The sequence below is a fragment of the Pleurodeles waltl genome, chromosome 9 (genome assembly GCF_031143425.1).
Source record: "Pleurodeles waltl isolate 20211129_DDA chromosome 9, aPleWal1.hap1.20221129, whole genome shotgun sequence".
In the NCBI taxonomy this organism is placed as follows: domain Eukaryota; kingdom Metazoa; phylum Chordata; class Amphibia; order Caudata; family Salamandridae; genus Pleurodeles; species Pleurodeles waltl.
This window is the reverse complement of record NC_090448.1, coordinates 85,610,625-85,625,327: the sequence shown is the minus strand read 5'-3', so window position 1 is coordinate 85,625,327 and position 14,703 is coordinate 85,610,625. Positions and strand designations below refer to the sequence as shown.

The 14,703-nt window shown below is 40.4% G+C and overlaps 1 protein-coding gene across 1 annotated transcript in view; it reads left to right on the top strand.

Annotated features, from left to right (window-relative positions):
- GRM7 (glutamate metabotropic receptor 7) overlaps window positions 1-14,703 on the top strand; it is a 1,785,443-nt gene that overhangs the window by 1,574,759 nt on the left and 195,981 nt on the right. The gene's annotated exons all lie outside the window — the stretch shown is intronic.

Genomic DNA, 14,703 nt, shown 5'->3' with positions numbered 1-14,703 from the left:
TGATGCAGAATGTAAGTGAGGAAAGAACAACTTACATGTAGTAGAAGAGACTTCTCATGGCATGCATGCAAGGGATGCAGTAGTCATTAGATCCTGTCAAAGAGATGTTCCTTAAGAGGGTGTGTCTTCAGCAGCCTCCTGGTGTGTACAAATGATGCTGCTTGATGCACATGTATCAAAATAGAGTTCCTGGCATGTCTTCTGATTTTTCACCACTTACAAATCTTGCACATGGACACGTCGGCATATCATCACCCTCTTTACCTACCACTTTGCAGAAGCAGGAAATGATTCTGTCTTGAATCTAGGAATAAGCAAAGTTGAATTATTTTTGTCCATGAAATTTCACAAACACTACACAAAAGTATGTGGATATCTCAAAATGTGGTTGGCAGGTATCTTGATTAAAATTTTCAGACAGGTGCATACATCAGGATACCAACTGGAGACTGGTTTGAGCTGAAAATCTATTTTCAAGTCATTTTCAATCTGCTGCAAAGAACAAACTGATGCAAAATTCTGATATACAAAATTGGGTGAATTTGATTAATTTTGCATAATGCGAAACTCACAAAGTTTTCAAATTTCACGCGTAATTAAAATTTTGCACTGGCCTAGTTCATTCAGAAAGAGTTCTTCACACTGCACTAATAATTGGTTCAGGAATGCAGAAATTGGAAGGAGCTGTGGTGTCCAAGAATGACCAACTACACATACAGTAACATTAGTTCTAAGAATCTGTCTCCTTCTGTGAATGGTAGTACCTTGCCTCTATTCGTCGGCTAGCTCCGATAGTCTTGGACTCATTCTGATTGTTGTCAGAGGCAATCAATTGATAAAGATAGGATAGCCTTAGCATTGCCTGTTCCCCTCTTGAGCTAAATTGAGATGCTGATCTCAAAATATCATGTATTTTCATTTCATACGCTGGGATATTAAAAACTTGGAAACCGAAGCATGCTATTCACATAGATACCTCCAGGTAGGGTGTTTAATAAATGCTGTTAAATTGAAATATAATGTAGTATAGTAAAATAAATTGCCTACCATACAAATCACTAATCCATCTTCCTTTACACGACCGATAGGCCTTCCTGCGTGCACAAATTTACAGCCACAGAAAGGCACGTCCTAATTTACAGAGAGAATACGCACACATGTATGAATACTATTTGCATTTCATTGTCTCCTATTATTTGGCCTCATGTTTATTTATATCTATGATGTAAGGAAATGACTGCATGCCACTGATATTAATCTGAATATAAAAACAGAGTACGGGAGCATCTGTCCACATTCTAAATGCTTCGTAAGCAGGACTTTGCACTATTAATAAAATCACTTGCAGAAACATTACCATTCTTTGCAATGGCTATTTTGGTTGTTTGAGCATTTTTTGGAGCTGTATATTTACATACAAATGTATCCATAGCTCTACAGGGGTGAAAATCAGCTTTAGAGCATCCATCCAGAAGGTGATCGGTACCCTTAACCGATTCATAATACACCCTTAATATGTAGCATGAATTAAGAAATAATATATTTAGCTAAATCTGAACCATCTGAGATAAAGCAGTGCCCACATCAAAGACGTCCTTCTAACGCCTACAATTTAGCATTTTTGTAATGACTTCTATACAACATTTTTCAACGATTGTTATGGGGGTTTGCAGAGAACAGCACTTGATTTAAGCAAGGTGCAATGTCTAAGAAATGTTAGAAGGTTGTTGTTACCACTCGCTTTTTGGAAAAGACCATTGTGAAAACAGATGTGCTCGTGTGATCACATTTCTTATATAGGTAATCCTGGTTATTTGTGTTGGAAATGTAATGGATTAGGATACCGTTTCAGCCAGTTGTAAGGTAAAAATCAGAAGAGACTTCAGGAATACTTGGTAAGTTTCATTTCCGAGTCTAACTATTCATTTAAGTGTCTATCATAGTGTTACGTGAGTGGTAGCCCTAAAAGGCAAATATCTTGAAAAGAGGTCGATCATCAATAGAAGGTGAGAAAGAAAGAATTGTGTCCTTCCCTTTAACAGGGCCTTGTTTGATTACTCTGGTTTCCGCATTTTTCCTAAAAATGTGTGATACTAGGCTAGATGGCAATTGCTTCAGCCAACCAGAAGATTCCATACTTCGTCTGCAAGAGACCACAAATAAAAATTAAAAATAAAAACAGCAAAACAATGAATGCAGTTGCAACATGGGGTACTTGAGTTACACACATTATATGCTGCTTGTTATCACTAGGTTATCACAAATACTATGCTGTTCATAAGCAAGAAATAATTTATTTGAAGCATCCTGAGAAAGTGTGGTGACTCATGACATACTCCTTGCAGCCACTATCCTGACTAGATCCCCTCAAATGCTACAACAACACTGAATCCAAGTAGTGCACCCTACAGGGGAGGAATCACGTGTTTTAGGAGTGAGATTAGAGGCCATTGTAACATAGTAAGGTCCCCCGAGCCTTTCACCGGGTCATTTCTTCTGACACACAGACTACATAAAGTCTACAATATGCATTATTAACAACCTATAATCTAGAGGCCCAGTTATACAAAATATCAGGTGCAACTGGACCCCAAGGGGGAAGTGTCGCCCTTGACTCCCGCGACCACTCTTTTTATTGTTCTAGAACCCTTCTTGAAAGGAAATTCTTTTAAGATTAAATATCATTTTATTTTTGTAGTTTCAAAATAGCAATAGCATAATATCATAATACCAAAGGTGCTCCTATACAGTGACGACGCAGTGCAAAGTGACAAGGTGAAAAAAGTGCACTGGTGCTATATATAATACTGTATATACATGTGAATGGACCAAATGATGTGCTGTTATAGGACATCTGTCCTTTAGATATCCCTATCCACATTAAAAACTTTAAAAACAGTCCACACGAATGGGTTCTGTCGATGTTTCAACACTAATAACAGATTAATCAGTGCAGGCTCATCATAAGGACAGCAAATATTGTGGAGACACCAGAAGATATATAATTACTCCCCCCCCTCCATGGATGATCACGGATGAAAGCTCAACTTGATTTATGGTGGAGCACAGCAATTTTTTTTTCCCCAACTCGAGATTCCAATTTCATTCTTGGTATATTGGTGCCAATCAACATTCTATGACAATCGGTAATTAGGAGAAGCCTCTTCAACCGTGATCATCCATGGAGAGAGGGGAGAGTAATCATGTATCCTCTGGTGTCTCCACAGTATTTGCAGTCCTGATTATGACCCCGCACTGATTAATCTGTTATTAGGGTTGAAACGTCAACAAAACCCACTAGTGTGGACTGTTTTTTAAGTTTTTAAAGTGGATAGGCATACCCAAAGGACATATATTCTATAACACATCATTTGTTCAATTCACATATATATATGTTTATATATAGCACCTGTGCCCTTTTTTCACCTTGTCACTTTGCACTGCACTCTCACTGTATAGGAGCACCTTTGGTATTATGACATGATGACATTTTTGTTTTGAAACTACAAAAATAAAATGATATTAAATCTTCGAAGAATTTCCTTTCAAGAAGGGTGCTAGAACAATAAAAAGTGTGGATGTGGGAGACAAGGGCGACACTTCCCCCTGGGGGACCAGTTTCATCTGATACACAGACTACATAGACAGGCGATGGGCCTGTGCTTGCACTAGTTCATATAAATACTACAAAGTGCCAAAAAGACAAAGTGGGGCATCCCACATATGTAAAAAAAAGCTACAAAGCACTTTTTTGCAAAGGTAAGGAGTGTTCTCAACTCATATGCAGTTGAAGAAAGATTGTACTTAGGCAGCCCTGCGGTGCCCCTCTGGTGAACTTTAGATAGAGCATCTTGGCACTCTGTAGCCGAGTCTCTTGGCTTCAGGGCTGGAAGGCACTTCCATAAAGGTACGGTCATGGTAGTGAGAAACCAGTAACGCTTCAGCAGGGTAACACTTACGGTGCAATCCTTCAAGAAATATGCAATATGTGGATCCATATTCAGACAGCACCGCAGCAAGGTCCAGGCAGGTCTGTCCCAGTGGAGTTATTCAAACAGCTGATTTTTCTTAGCAGGAAATTTGGTTCAAATGAATTCACAAAGTTCGAAACACCATCAAACCTGGTTGGGTCCGAGTTTCTCTCCTCCGAGTGGCTTCTAGGAAGGGCCGACCCGCACCTACAGCAGAATGTGCTGTGGAGAGTCATGCTTACATGGCACTTGGCAAGTTATAGGTCACTTTTGTTAGGGTGTGTATCTTCTGAGAACATACCCATTGTGTCCTCCTGTTCACATTAAGCAAGGGGAAGTACAGTAGAGGTTAATGGAATGTCTTAACTTCCAATATATCATTAATACTTGTATTTCATTGTTACTTAAACAGTGAAATTGAGGCCAGGTTTTGTTGTGAGCAGTATACATTGTTTTGCCAAACCTCAGGAAAGCTCTGCCGAGAAAAGCCCTGATAAATGGCCGCTTGTGAATACCGGCATATGAAATCAGGTCACCCCATCCTTCCTGCAAACACTCACACGCCGTAAGGCTATTCTTAGCCACAGAAAAGCAGCCTATTCAAGCCTTTCTCACACAGTTGATCATATTTCTAGGTCCATCGTACAATTAATGACCTTGACTTGCGTCCTCACAGGCTGAACACTACTCTCCTAAGGCCGGTAGAAAGACCCTCACCTAGGACACTAGTTGGACATTTGCCCCAGTAAAGTACCTGCCCAGCTGTTTTTGTGTCTAGAAATGTAAACACACCTAGAATACACACACACGCACACATATAGGCAAAGATTCACACGTGTGCATACTTGTGTAAACACACATTTGCACACACGCTTGGAAACAGGAGCCCACACAGATTGCTTGTAATCCAGTTTCACACATGCACATGGGGGGGGGGGGGCAAGCAGCAAGTAACCGTGAATGGCTTTAGCTATCTGTGTAAGTGGTACATCACAGCTTGAATGATCCACAGTTGGAGAACACCATTGTTGAACACGGTGAGACAGAAAGGCCACAGTCCCATGGATTTTGGGGGGAAGGTCAATGTGTCATGAACGGCCTTTCCTACTTAAGGTTTGGAGGATACACTCCATATCTGGTTCACTGACATCATATATGTTCTATAGGGGTATCCTATAGAACACTACTCATATTCCATAGGTGGTCAAGCAGGATCAGTCTGGTCCACTTTCCTTCTGGAAAAACCCAAAAGGATCCTGCCGTTTCTTTCTATGTGCTGCACCAGGACCCTGACTTTCTGCAAGAAGTGGGAGGGTTAGCGTTTGTGGCCATTTGTTAATAAGTCAGGTATTTAATGAGGTAAACTGAATGGGGTGGAAATTACTTGTTTGGCTGGAGAATTCTTTATTATAGTCGAATTCCACAGGTTAAAATGACAGTTCTCCCTCGTTGAATTAGAGCATGTTGTACTTCCTCGTGAGTGAAACGGCACTAGAATGTAAGACCGTGGAGAAAGACAAAGTCCAATTCGAAGGAACATATTGCTTGCCCTGTAACTTGCATTAGATAGGTCTTCTTTGTAATGTGGGCGGAGGTTTAATCAGTGAGTCAGTGATGGCAGCAACTTTGGTGATGAATAGTCTGTCTGAACACTGTTGACATCGTGTTGTTTTGCTAGTGGTTTGGGGAAGAATTTTCATAGAGCGTTATCTGCAGCAGTATTTTACGGATATCCTTCATGTTTTTTCAAAAATATTACAATAGTAAAAACTGGGCCTTCTGCCATTCGATTTTGAGACTTCTTATAGACGTCCTGATAGTACTTTTCACCCCTCTGTACCACCTGTTTGGTATAAGGCTAAAGGTTCAGAGTTTGTTTTCACTTACTGTGACATAGATGGACGAGGCATTTTGAGTCTATAAAACTTTGTGAGGCCTACACAAGGCTGATGAATTACACAGCATGTTCCAGAGCAGACCAGGGCCATATTATAAATTAAACACACTACTGTCCTTGTTTGCACAGCCCCCCACATTTAAATTGGTGCATCAGTTGCAAACGGTGCTCCCTATTACTGATTGCTCTCTCCCCTCAGAGCAGACATTTGACTTTTCTGGGGGCAGGGATTACTGAAAGATGGGGCATCTGCTTGAAGCAACCACTTCATGATTCACAGGGCAGGTGGCAACATCCTGAATTTTAAAGAGGGGACAGAGACCCCACTGCAGGTGGTTGCAGTGAGTAAGTGCACCCGACTGCAGTGGGTATCTAGGTGGTGATAACGCGTCCAGCCATTATAAATTACCTGTACCTGGACACGTTGGAGGTCGGTGAACCTTTTAGCCGAGTTGGGCTCTCCTCGTCCTCGAATAGTCGGGTTATTTAAATCAATAATCAATAACTGTTGTACGTGATAGTCAATACTCAATTAATAGATCGAAATAATACATTAGGAATCAATAACAGTTGGTATTTCGACGCACCATGACCTTTCAGTCATGAATAACCACACCGGTTTATTAAAAGTTAGTGAATTTATTTCCCTATATTAACAAAGCTAGCACAATGTATATAAGTCTCAAAACCAAATGATATATGTATACGAACATTACTAGCTGTCCATAGCGGCGGAAGAAACGCAATCTACGCAAAATCTGAATAATGATACATTCAGTTATGGCAATACAAATCACTAATATGAGTAATTGAATTTGACTAATTGCATACATCGGTCAGCATGACAAGGTTTCAATTTAGCATGGTGCATCAGATCAAACCCTCGACTAGCCTCTAATTAGCATTGGCATGTGGGGCTTCATGCAAAACGAATTTAGTCAACACAAATTTAGAAAACTTCTAGCTTGGGCCCTATAAAATAGCAGTTGGTACCTAAAAGGAAAAACACAATGCATAATACAATTATCCTTTCATAATTACCAAATACAATCAGCATTCAAGAAAGTCTTCGTCCCTCATGTACCGGTTCGGTCAGCATGGGGCAGAATTTCAAAGGGGCAAAGTTAAGGGCAAGTTTCCTTGCAGCAGCAAGGAGAATGGGGCAAAGTTACTGCATGGGTAAGACGGGGCAATTTATAGTTAAAGTCTCTAGGGTGAGAATTCTCAAAGTCTCTTTCTCTGTGATAGAGAGAAGGGCATCAAGATGTCGTCTAAGATGGCGTCTGGCATTTGGCTTCAAAGATGGCATCAAGGAAAAATGGCTGACTTCTCTTTGTCCACTGGGTTTAAGTAAGAAACATTCCAAATTCTTCAGGGTCTTCCATTGGAGGGTTTATAAGGTGGCTTCAAATGGACCAATGAAAAATGTCTTTCTACTAGTACTCATTTATGCATACATTGTCCTGGGAGCCTTGGAACACAAGTTGCAACATGGCTTGCCAATTATTTTGGTATCTGTACCCTCATTGTCCGCACGTGCAGAGACTGACCTTGCTTCAAAGGGGATGAAACTGGCCTAGTACGAGACCTTGGAGATAAGTGTATTAGTCATCTCTACTGGAAAAATACAACTTCAAGCAAGAATATATGTTACATTAGTTCAAGGAAAAGCCACACAGTTAGAATTTGAGACCAGGCAACTAGGCCAAAGCCTCTACTAAATTTAAGCTAAGCATAAAACAGTTTCAACAAAAAATCATGGCACACATTTGCAATTATGACGGATTACTACAATTTTCAATTCTTCATGATTAATAAAGCACGTTTATAATATTGGCGAACTACTCCGAGGGCACAATTTCCCACGTACATTATTTTCTTTACTAAAATCACAGAAGGGCATCAAGATGTCGTCTAAGATGGCGTCTGGCATTTGGCTTCAAAGATGGCATCAAGGAAAAATGGCTGACTTCTCTTTGTCCACTGGGTTTAAGTAAGAAACATTCCAAATTCTTCAGGGTCTTCCATTGGAGGGTTTATAAGGTGGCTTCAAATGGACCAATGAAAAATGTCTTTCTACTAGTACTCATGTATGCATACATTGTCCTTGGAGCCTTGGAACACAAGTTGCAACATGGCTTGCCAATTATTTTGGTATCTGTACCCTCATTGTCCGCACGTGCAGAGACTGACCTTGCTTCAAAGGGGATGAAACTGGCCTATTACGAGACCTTGGAGATAAGTGTATTAGTCATCTCTACTGGAAAAATACAACTTCAAGCAAGAATATATGTTACATTAGTTCAAGGAAAAGCCACACAGTTAGAATTTGAGACCAGGCAACTAGGCCAAAGCCTCTACTAAATTTAAGCTAAGCATAAAACAGTTTCAACGAAAAATCATGGCACACATTTGCAATTATGACGGATTACTACAATTTTCAATTCTTCATGATTAATAAAGCACGTTTATAATATTGGCGAACTACTCCGAGGGCACAATTTCCCACGTACATTATTTTCTTTACTAAAATCACACTACATTATATGATTTTGATTACATGATATATGAATATATGTCGGACCCTCTTTTTCTGCGTCATCAGTGGCCATTGGAGCCCCTTTGCCCTTCCAAAGGGTTGCCTTTGGAAGTGCAGTGACTGTGCACCACTTTTTTGTGGGGCACAGTCAGCGCACATCCTAATAGTTTCTGTGCATTTGCATCCTTGTTCGTGATAGGACACAGGCACAGAAACAAAATGCGTCCAGGCTTCACATGAAGAAAATGCTATGAATGTGACCACATTTATGCATTATGCCCTTTAATTTGGAAGCAGAAATAGCATGCATTTAGGTACATGTGTAAAGTTGAGCACCAGCTGAGGGTGGATTGCTGTGGATCAGCCACACAATTACCATAATTGTCAGATGACTAAAGAACCTGTTCATGTAGAATAAGCTTTTGCTTTTATGTCTGTTGTGCTTTGCTCTATTGATTTCGCTCTCCCTCTGCTCACTTTGCATGCTGTCAATCATGTCAGCTTGTATTAAAAGCCATCAGAGGATTCGTGCCTACCCATAATTTCCAGGTCAAAGTCTGGCTCAACACACTTTGTCTTGGGGCGGTAAAGAGAAGAAAGAGACAGGCACAGCCAAGCCTCTTTCAGTTACCATTCTAAAGCCTACATTTAAAAACAGCTAGAACCCTACAGTGGGCTCAGTCGCTAAGGAGTGCATGGTTATGAGAACAAACCACTTGATCTATATGTTTTAATTAAACTCGAATTAATACTCTAAACAGAGCATACCCATGTGGAAAATCAGGATAACTAAAGTCACTCTGACACGCTGCATCCTTCTTTGAAACAGGAAGACACAGTGCACTGCTCTTCATATCCCTATTTATTCACCTTTTAAAGGAGTTTGTCTAAAAGAGGTGGGGTTCAAAATATGGCTTCATGATGTATTACACCTAGTGATAGTCAGCCAGATTATTTTTTAGCAAATAAAGGACTTGTATATTTTTGTTACAGAATTGTGAGCTTTATGTTGTTGTGGTACTGTATGAAAGTTATTTTTATAGTATATGATTGGTGTGGAGTATTTGATTGAGTGTGAGTGTCAATAAGGTTTGTTTAGGGGATTTTTTGTTTCTCTTTAAGATATTTTTGTCACCTTTGCCCAATCAAGATTTCTACACTTGCACTTTGTCACTTGTTTCGAGCTTGGATTCTTCCAACAGGACAAGACTGCAGGCTGTAGCCTACTAGAGCTCCTGGAGGCAGTATACTGTCTCCATGAGTTCCTGCTGAATTGGCTTTGCTGCTGCAGAAAAGCTCTGAGTAGCAGAAATGTGAATCTTCAGTCCATGTGCATCATACTATGGTCCGATTGGCTTTGCAGGTTTATCTCTGGAGAGCTTTAGAGCAAAAAGGTTTCTAAGTCCCAAGTTTTCAGCGGTGGTAGGAGACGTCAATCCAGACCTCAGGAACAGCACTTGGGCATCAGGACTCACTCCAGCAGAGGCCACCAGCAGGATAAGTTGGAACTGGATATGAGAGATCAGGTTCAGTCCTTCTCATGTCATAGGCACAATGTCCAGGCTTTTTTTGTTGTTCCTCAGATCGAGAAACTGTTCTGAAAATGGCACTAGAGATGCCACATTTATGCCTGAAACTAACTTGTGGTTGAGGGTGTTTAACGGCTCCTCATAAACCAATGCTGTAAAAGTTCCCAGGGCTAAGTCTACCCACTTCTGCAGCAGTTCCTGCCAGCCCTATGGCAAACAATCCCACAATGTCTAAATTGAAGATAGTAAAACCCCTTGTGCAGAGCCTGTGTGCCTACCCAGAGGTGTGTCCAGGGTAATGAGCAGCCCCTCCTCTGGGGTTACCGCAAGGTAATTCTGGGGGCAACTCCTCTCCCATTGGGACTAGGCATGCCTGAATGGTGGAACAAAATAAGGGGTCTGTCCTGGTGTCATCTTACATCTGTCTATGACAGGGAAGACCCCTTTCATGCAAATTACGTTCCTTGGACCACCCCAACTGGTCATCTTGCAAGAGGAACAAAATTACCCCCCAAGTCACAGGCCTTTGTCTCTGCTCTTGGAGCTGTTTACACCCTTTATGAAAGGGTTGCAGCTGGAGGCTAATGCAAATTAGGCTCCAGAGGTTTTAGGCAGGTAAATGTTAACTTTCTAAAAGTATGTGTAGCCTGATATACATTTAAATATGAATTCTCCATTGAAATGGGCTATTTATAAATATTAAACATTAAGGTTTACTCATGCTTCTAGCTGGTCTCTAATTTGAGACAGTGGAACTATTGCTTCCTAGCGTTGCTGTATGGGCCAACCAGCCTTCCTACAGTAAAAATAACTTTTGGGGCTAGGCACTGTAAGCACATAGAGACATCAGTTTTCTACAACTGCTACTTTTGAATACCATGCACCCTGCCTTGTGCACTTAAAGGCCTACAAAGGTGTGACTTATTATTATGTAAAAGGGATGGTTTGACCTTTCAAAAAGGTTTATTTTGACAGGTTGGATTGCATTTTTATACACTAACAGTCAGGCTACAATGGAAGGCCTGAAACTGTGTTTCTACTTCTGTTGTAGTGGATGGCACAAGAGGAAGTACAATCCACTAGTGACATTTCACTTATAGGTCTTGTCCTGCCCAGACCTTGTCCAATAAATTAGGGACATATTGGTAAGTTAAATATGCCACAAGAAAAGTATACCTATTCAAACATGTTAAAGAAAGGGAGCACAGACACTTTATTTCTGGTTAGGAAGGGTAAACAGCACTTCTACAGCCAGCAAAAACAGATAGGGAAAATGTTTGGGGGTACACAACACAAATGAGGATCTTTTCATGAAATTGGGAAATATTTTCCTCTTAGGAGAAACACTTCCTTGCATCCCCTGCATCCACATCAAGTCGGGGTGTTCCTTTCCTCTTCCCACACTGAACTGTTGTAAGCAGAGACAAATCTCTATCCATTTCCACATTGGCTAAGGGTGGAAAAGGAAATTGTGAATGCTCAAAAAAGCCTTCTTTAATAAACCATCTTGCCACCTTTAAGTTTGGTTTACTCCTTCTTTATTGTACATATTTATGTAGTACAATAATAGAAGATTACATGGATTTACAGCTTTTGATGTCACCTTTTGTGAATCCCAAGCAGGCATACAATTAAGCTGGATGGCATAACTGGCTTTGTGAATCGGGCCAAACTATACAAAAAGACATGCCTTACTATCTAATGACGGTGTTCAAAATGTAATTTTGTGTAGTTCAGTGTTTTTACTCTGCTGTTTTTAAGAGGGTCTGGCAAAATTTGACGAAAATTCCAAATTCAATGTGATATTCCGTTATTCCAACACAGAAGACCATCAAATGTGCCCCATCACCACATTAATATTTTGACATGGTTTCACAACCCACCTCTCAGCATGGCATTTAAAGAGAAAGTTTAGCCTTGGATATTTTTTCCCCTTATGAAAAACTCCCATTTGTTACACCTGCCACAACAGACATGGGGAAACGTGTTTTATCCTCACCTCTCACTTTCTGAGCCAAATATAGATGATACTTTTCAGCAAATAGATGAACTGAAAAAAAGGTTAAGCAGGTGTTGTAATGTGATGCAAATTGATCCAGAGTCAGCAAGGCTTAGAGTGTTTTCACACTGACAAGAGATGTTACCCAGGGGAGGCCTGCAACCAAACGATGTCAGCCTTGATGACTTTCGCTATATCTAGGAAATGATGACAGGTGTGCTAATCTGCCTAGCATTAAATTTATAAGAATAGAACACCATCCTTCAAGATATATTGCAAATTCAAAAAGGTACAGGCACTCATATAGTGCCTTATGCATAACCTAGAAAAGGAGTGCCAGAAGGGGAATACTTCATTTTCCACTTGAAAGAAGTTCAGAGTCAAGTTATATATTGGAAGGATAAGTAATCCAGAAGTGAGTTCCCATTTCGACAAAAAGACACATTTCCAACTTAACAAGCTCAATGTGATGTGTATAACAAAGGTTTGGTTAGCAAAGTGTAAACATTTTTTATTACAGAGTTAATTAGGCACTGACCCTTGCAAACACCTATGCAGGAGGTAAAGGCATTTGAACCGGATTCTTTTGCCTCTAGAAACCAAAGAAGGAGACCTTTGATAATGAACACATGGTCACATTTCAGTTTACAGGTAGGCAGCTAAACTCGTGTTTTTTTTCATCCCATGAAGAAGGGTCAATATCTCTATATAGATATCCAACTTGATGCAGTAGTCTAATTTTGAATTCACCACGGATGCCAAAAGAATGAGACTCTAGACTGTGCGAATAAATACCTGGACTTTCCGAAAGCAAGACAACGGAAAAATATTAGTTAAGTCTATGTGACTGAAGTGGGTCATGATGCTTTGCAGGACCTTTATCCTCGATGTTAACTGTGGGATAGTGACCATCATATGATGTGGGGAAGGAAAAGACAACAGATAGAGGATGAACTTCGTTTTCCCCTCTTCTCAGTTCTATCTAACCTCAAGTCATCCTGACTTCTGTCTGAGAGGCAGCTTAGCAAGTTTCCGAAATCAGCTGGATGCAATTGCTCTTGGTCTGCTAGTTCTGTGCTGTCAGCATATGGGTAATAGCACAAGTGGAATGAAACAATGACGGTCATGAGGGGGTTACATAAAGATGTGCAGAACACCAACACTCTTATGTGGTGGAAGACAGAAATGGCCTTGACGTCACCTCTTGACTTCTCTGGCCCCAAAATTCAGTAAACCAACTCAACATTGTTGCCATAACTCACTCCACCTTATAAAGAGGCTCTAGGAAAACTAGGTGATCGACCACAACAATGGACAGTGACGCTTCTTGTGTTAACAAATTAGATGATATTGGCTAGTACTTCCATTAGTACTGCCATGGGCCTTTTCCTTCATAAAACCATGACTAGTGTAATTGATTGAGGTGCATATAATAGAGGTGTGCGCCAAAGGAGCTTACTCATCACAGAAAGTATAGTAATTGACTTCTGTTATATGGTTACACACAACTCTTGTTTCTTTGTTAAGTGGGAAAATAACGATTTTACTGAGATAGGAACAATTCCGCCCATGAGGCACATACTGAAAATTGATGAAATTAGAGTCTCAAAGGGAAAGAGAGATTTTCAGATCAACTTTCCAGAAGCAATATTCATAGCTGTGATGGTGCACTTTACAAAGTGTAACAGGGAATGCCTCTTCTGACCTAATATGCATAATAGAAGATAGAGTACCAAACCCTCACTCAAACTGATGTGCTGTTTAGAAAAGAACAGATTGGTCCTGCCCACAGTGAGCCAGCAATACGTTCTGTCTATGGTTTTTCAGCTGTGTGTATTTTTCGGAAGATGGAGCACACATCAGTCATATAGAAATCAGACATACTTCTACAAAGGTCTTGGGAGGCCTTTGCAAGAGTCTGGGAGTTGAGAGGTTAAAAACACTTAAACCAAAGAAAAAACGTTCTGTAGCAGAGTTATTTGCTGGACTAAGCTAGTCATACCAGAAAGGAAATTTTGGAGTTGTGACAAGAGCTGTAAAAAATCTTATATGTATAAAGATAAGCATGTAGACATGTTTATTTGGCTCAAGTTTTTCCACCTTTTTGCAGGTTAGGGGAAGAGGCAGCATCCAACTGTGTTGCTGAATGACTGTTAGTTTAAAAAAATATTGTTCAGTGGACAGAAAATGCTAGCCAAATGCTAATGCTTCCAGATAGCTAAAAATGGATTTTTGTGGAGAAAATGGGATCCAGAGTGTATCCTTACGTGTGGGTGGGTTCAGTGACAACTTGGAAAGACCCAGAAGTAGCCAGGCTTTCATGGACACTAGAGGATCACTTTGGTGTATGATCATCCATTGAACTAGTCAATTGTCCATGGCAATTACCTGAACGTGGTAAAGCCTGAAGAATGCCAAAAAATCAATTGTCCCAAAGATGCATTAACAGCCCCATGGGAAGTAGACAGTAATACATTGAATGTAGTGGTTGGGGTTGAAGACCTATGTTTGAAATGGCCCTTTCTGCAGCCAGGGTCAACCTGGAACTTTTTGCCTTCCTCCTCCTCGTTTTCTGACCTTGTTTTTGAGGGATGTAGGACTCTGGGCACCTTTGCACTTCCAACCAGTGCTAAAGTGCATGTTCTTGCTGCTTAAAACATGGTAACATTGATGTGTCCACAATTGGCATATTTAATTTACTTGTAAGTCCATTGTAAAGTGCACTATATGTGCCCTGGGCCTGTAAATTAAATGCTACTAGTGGGCTT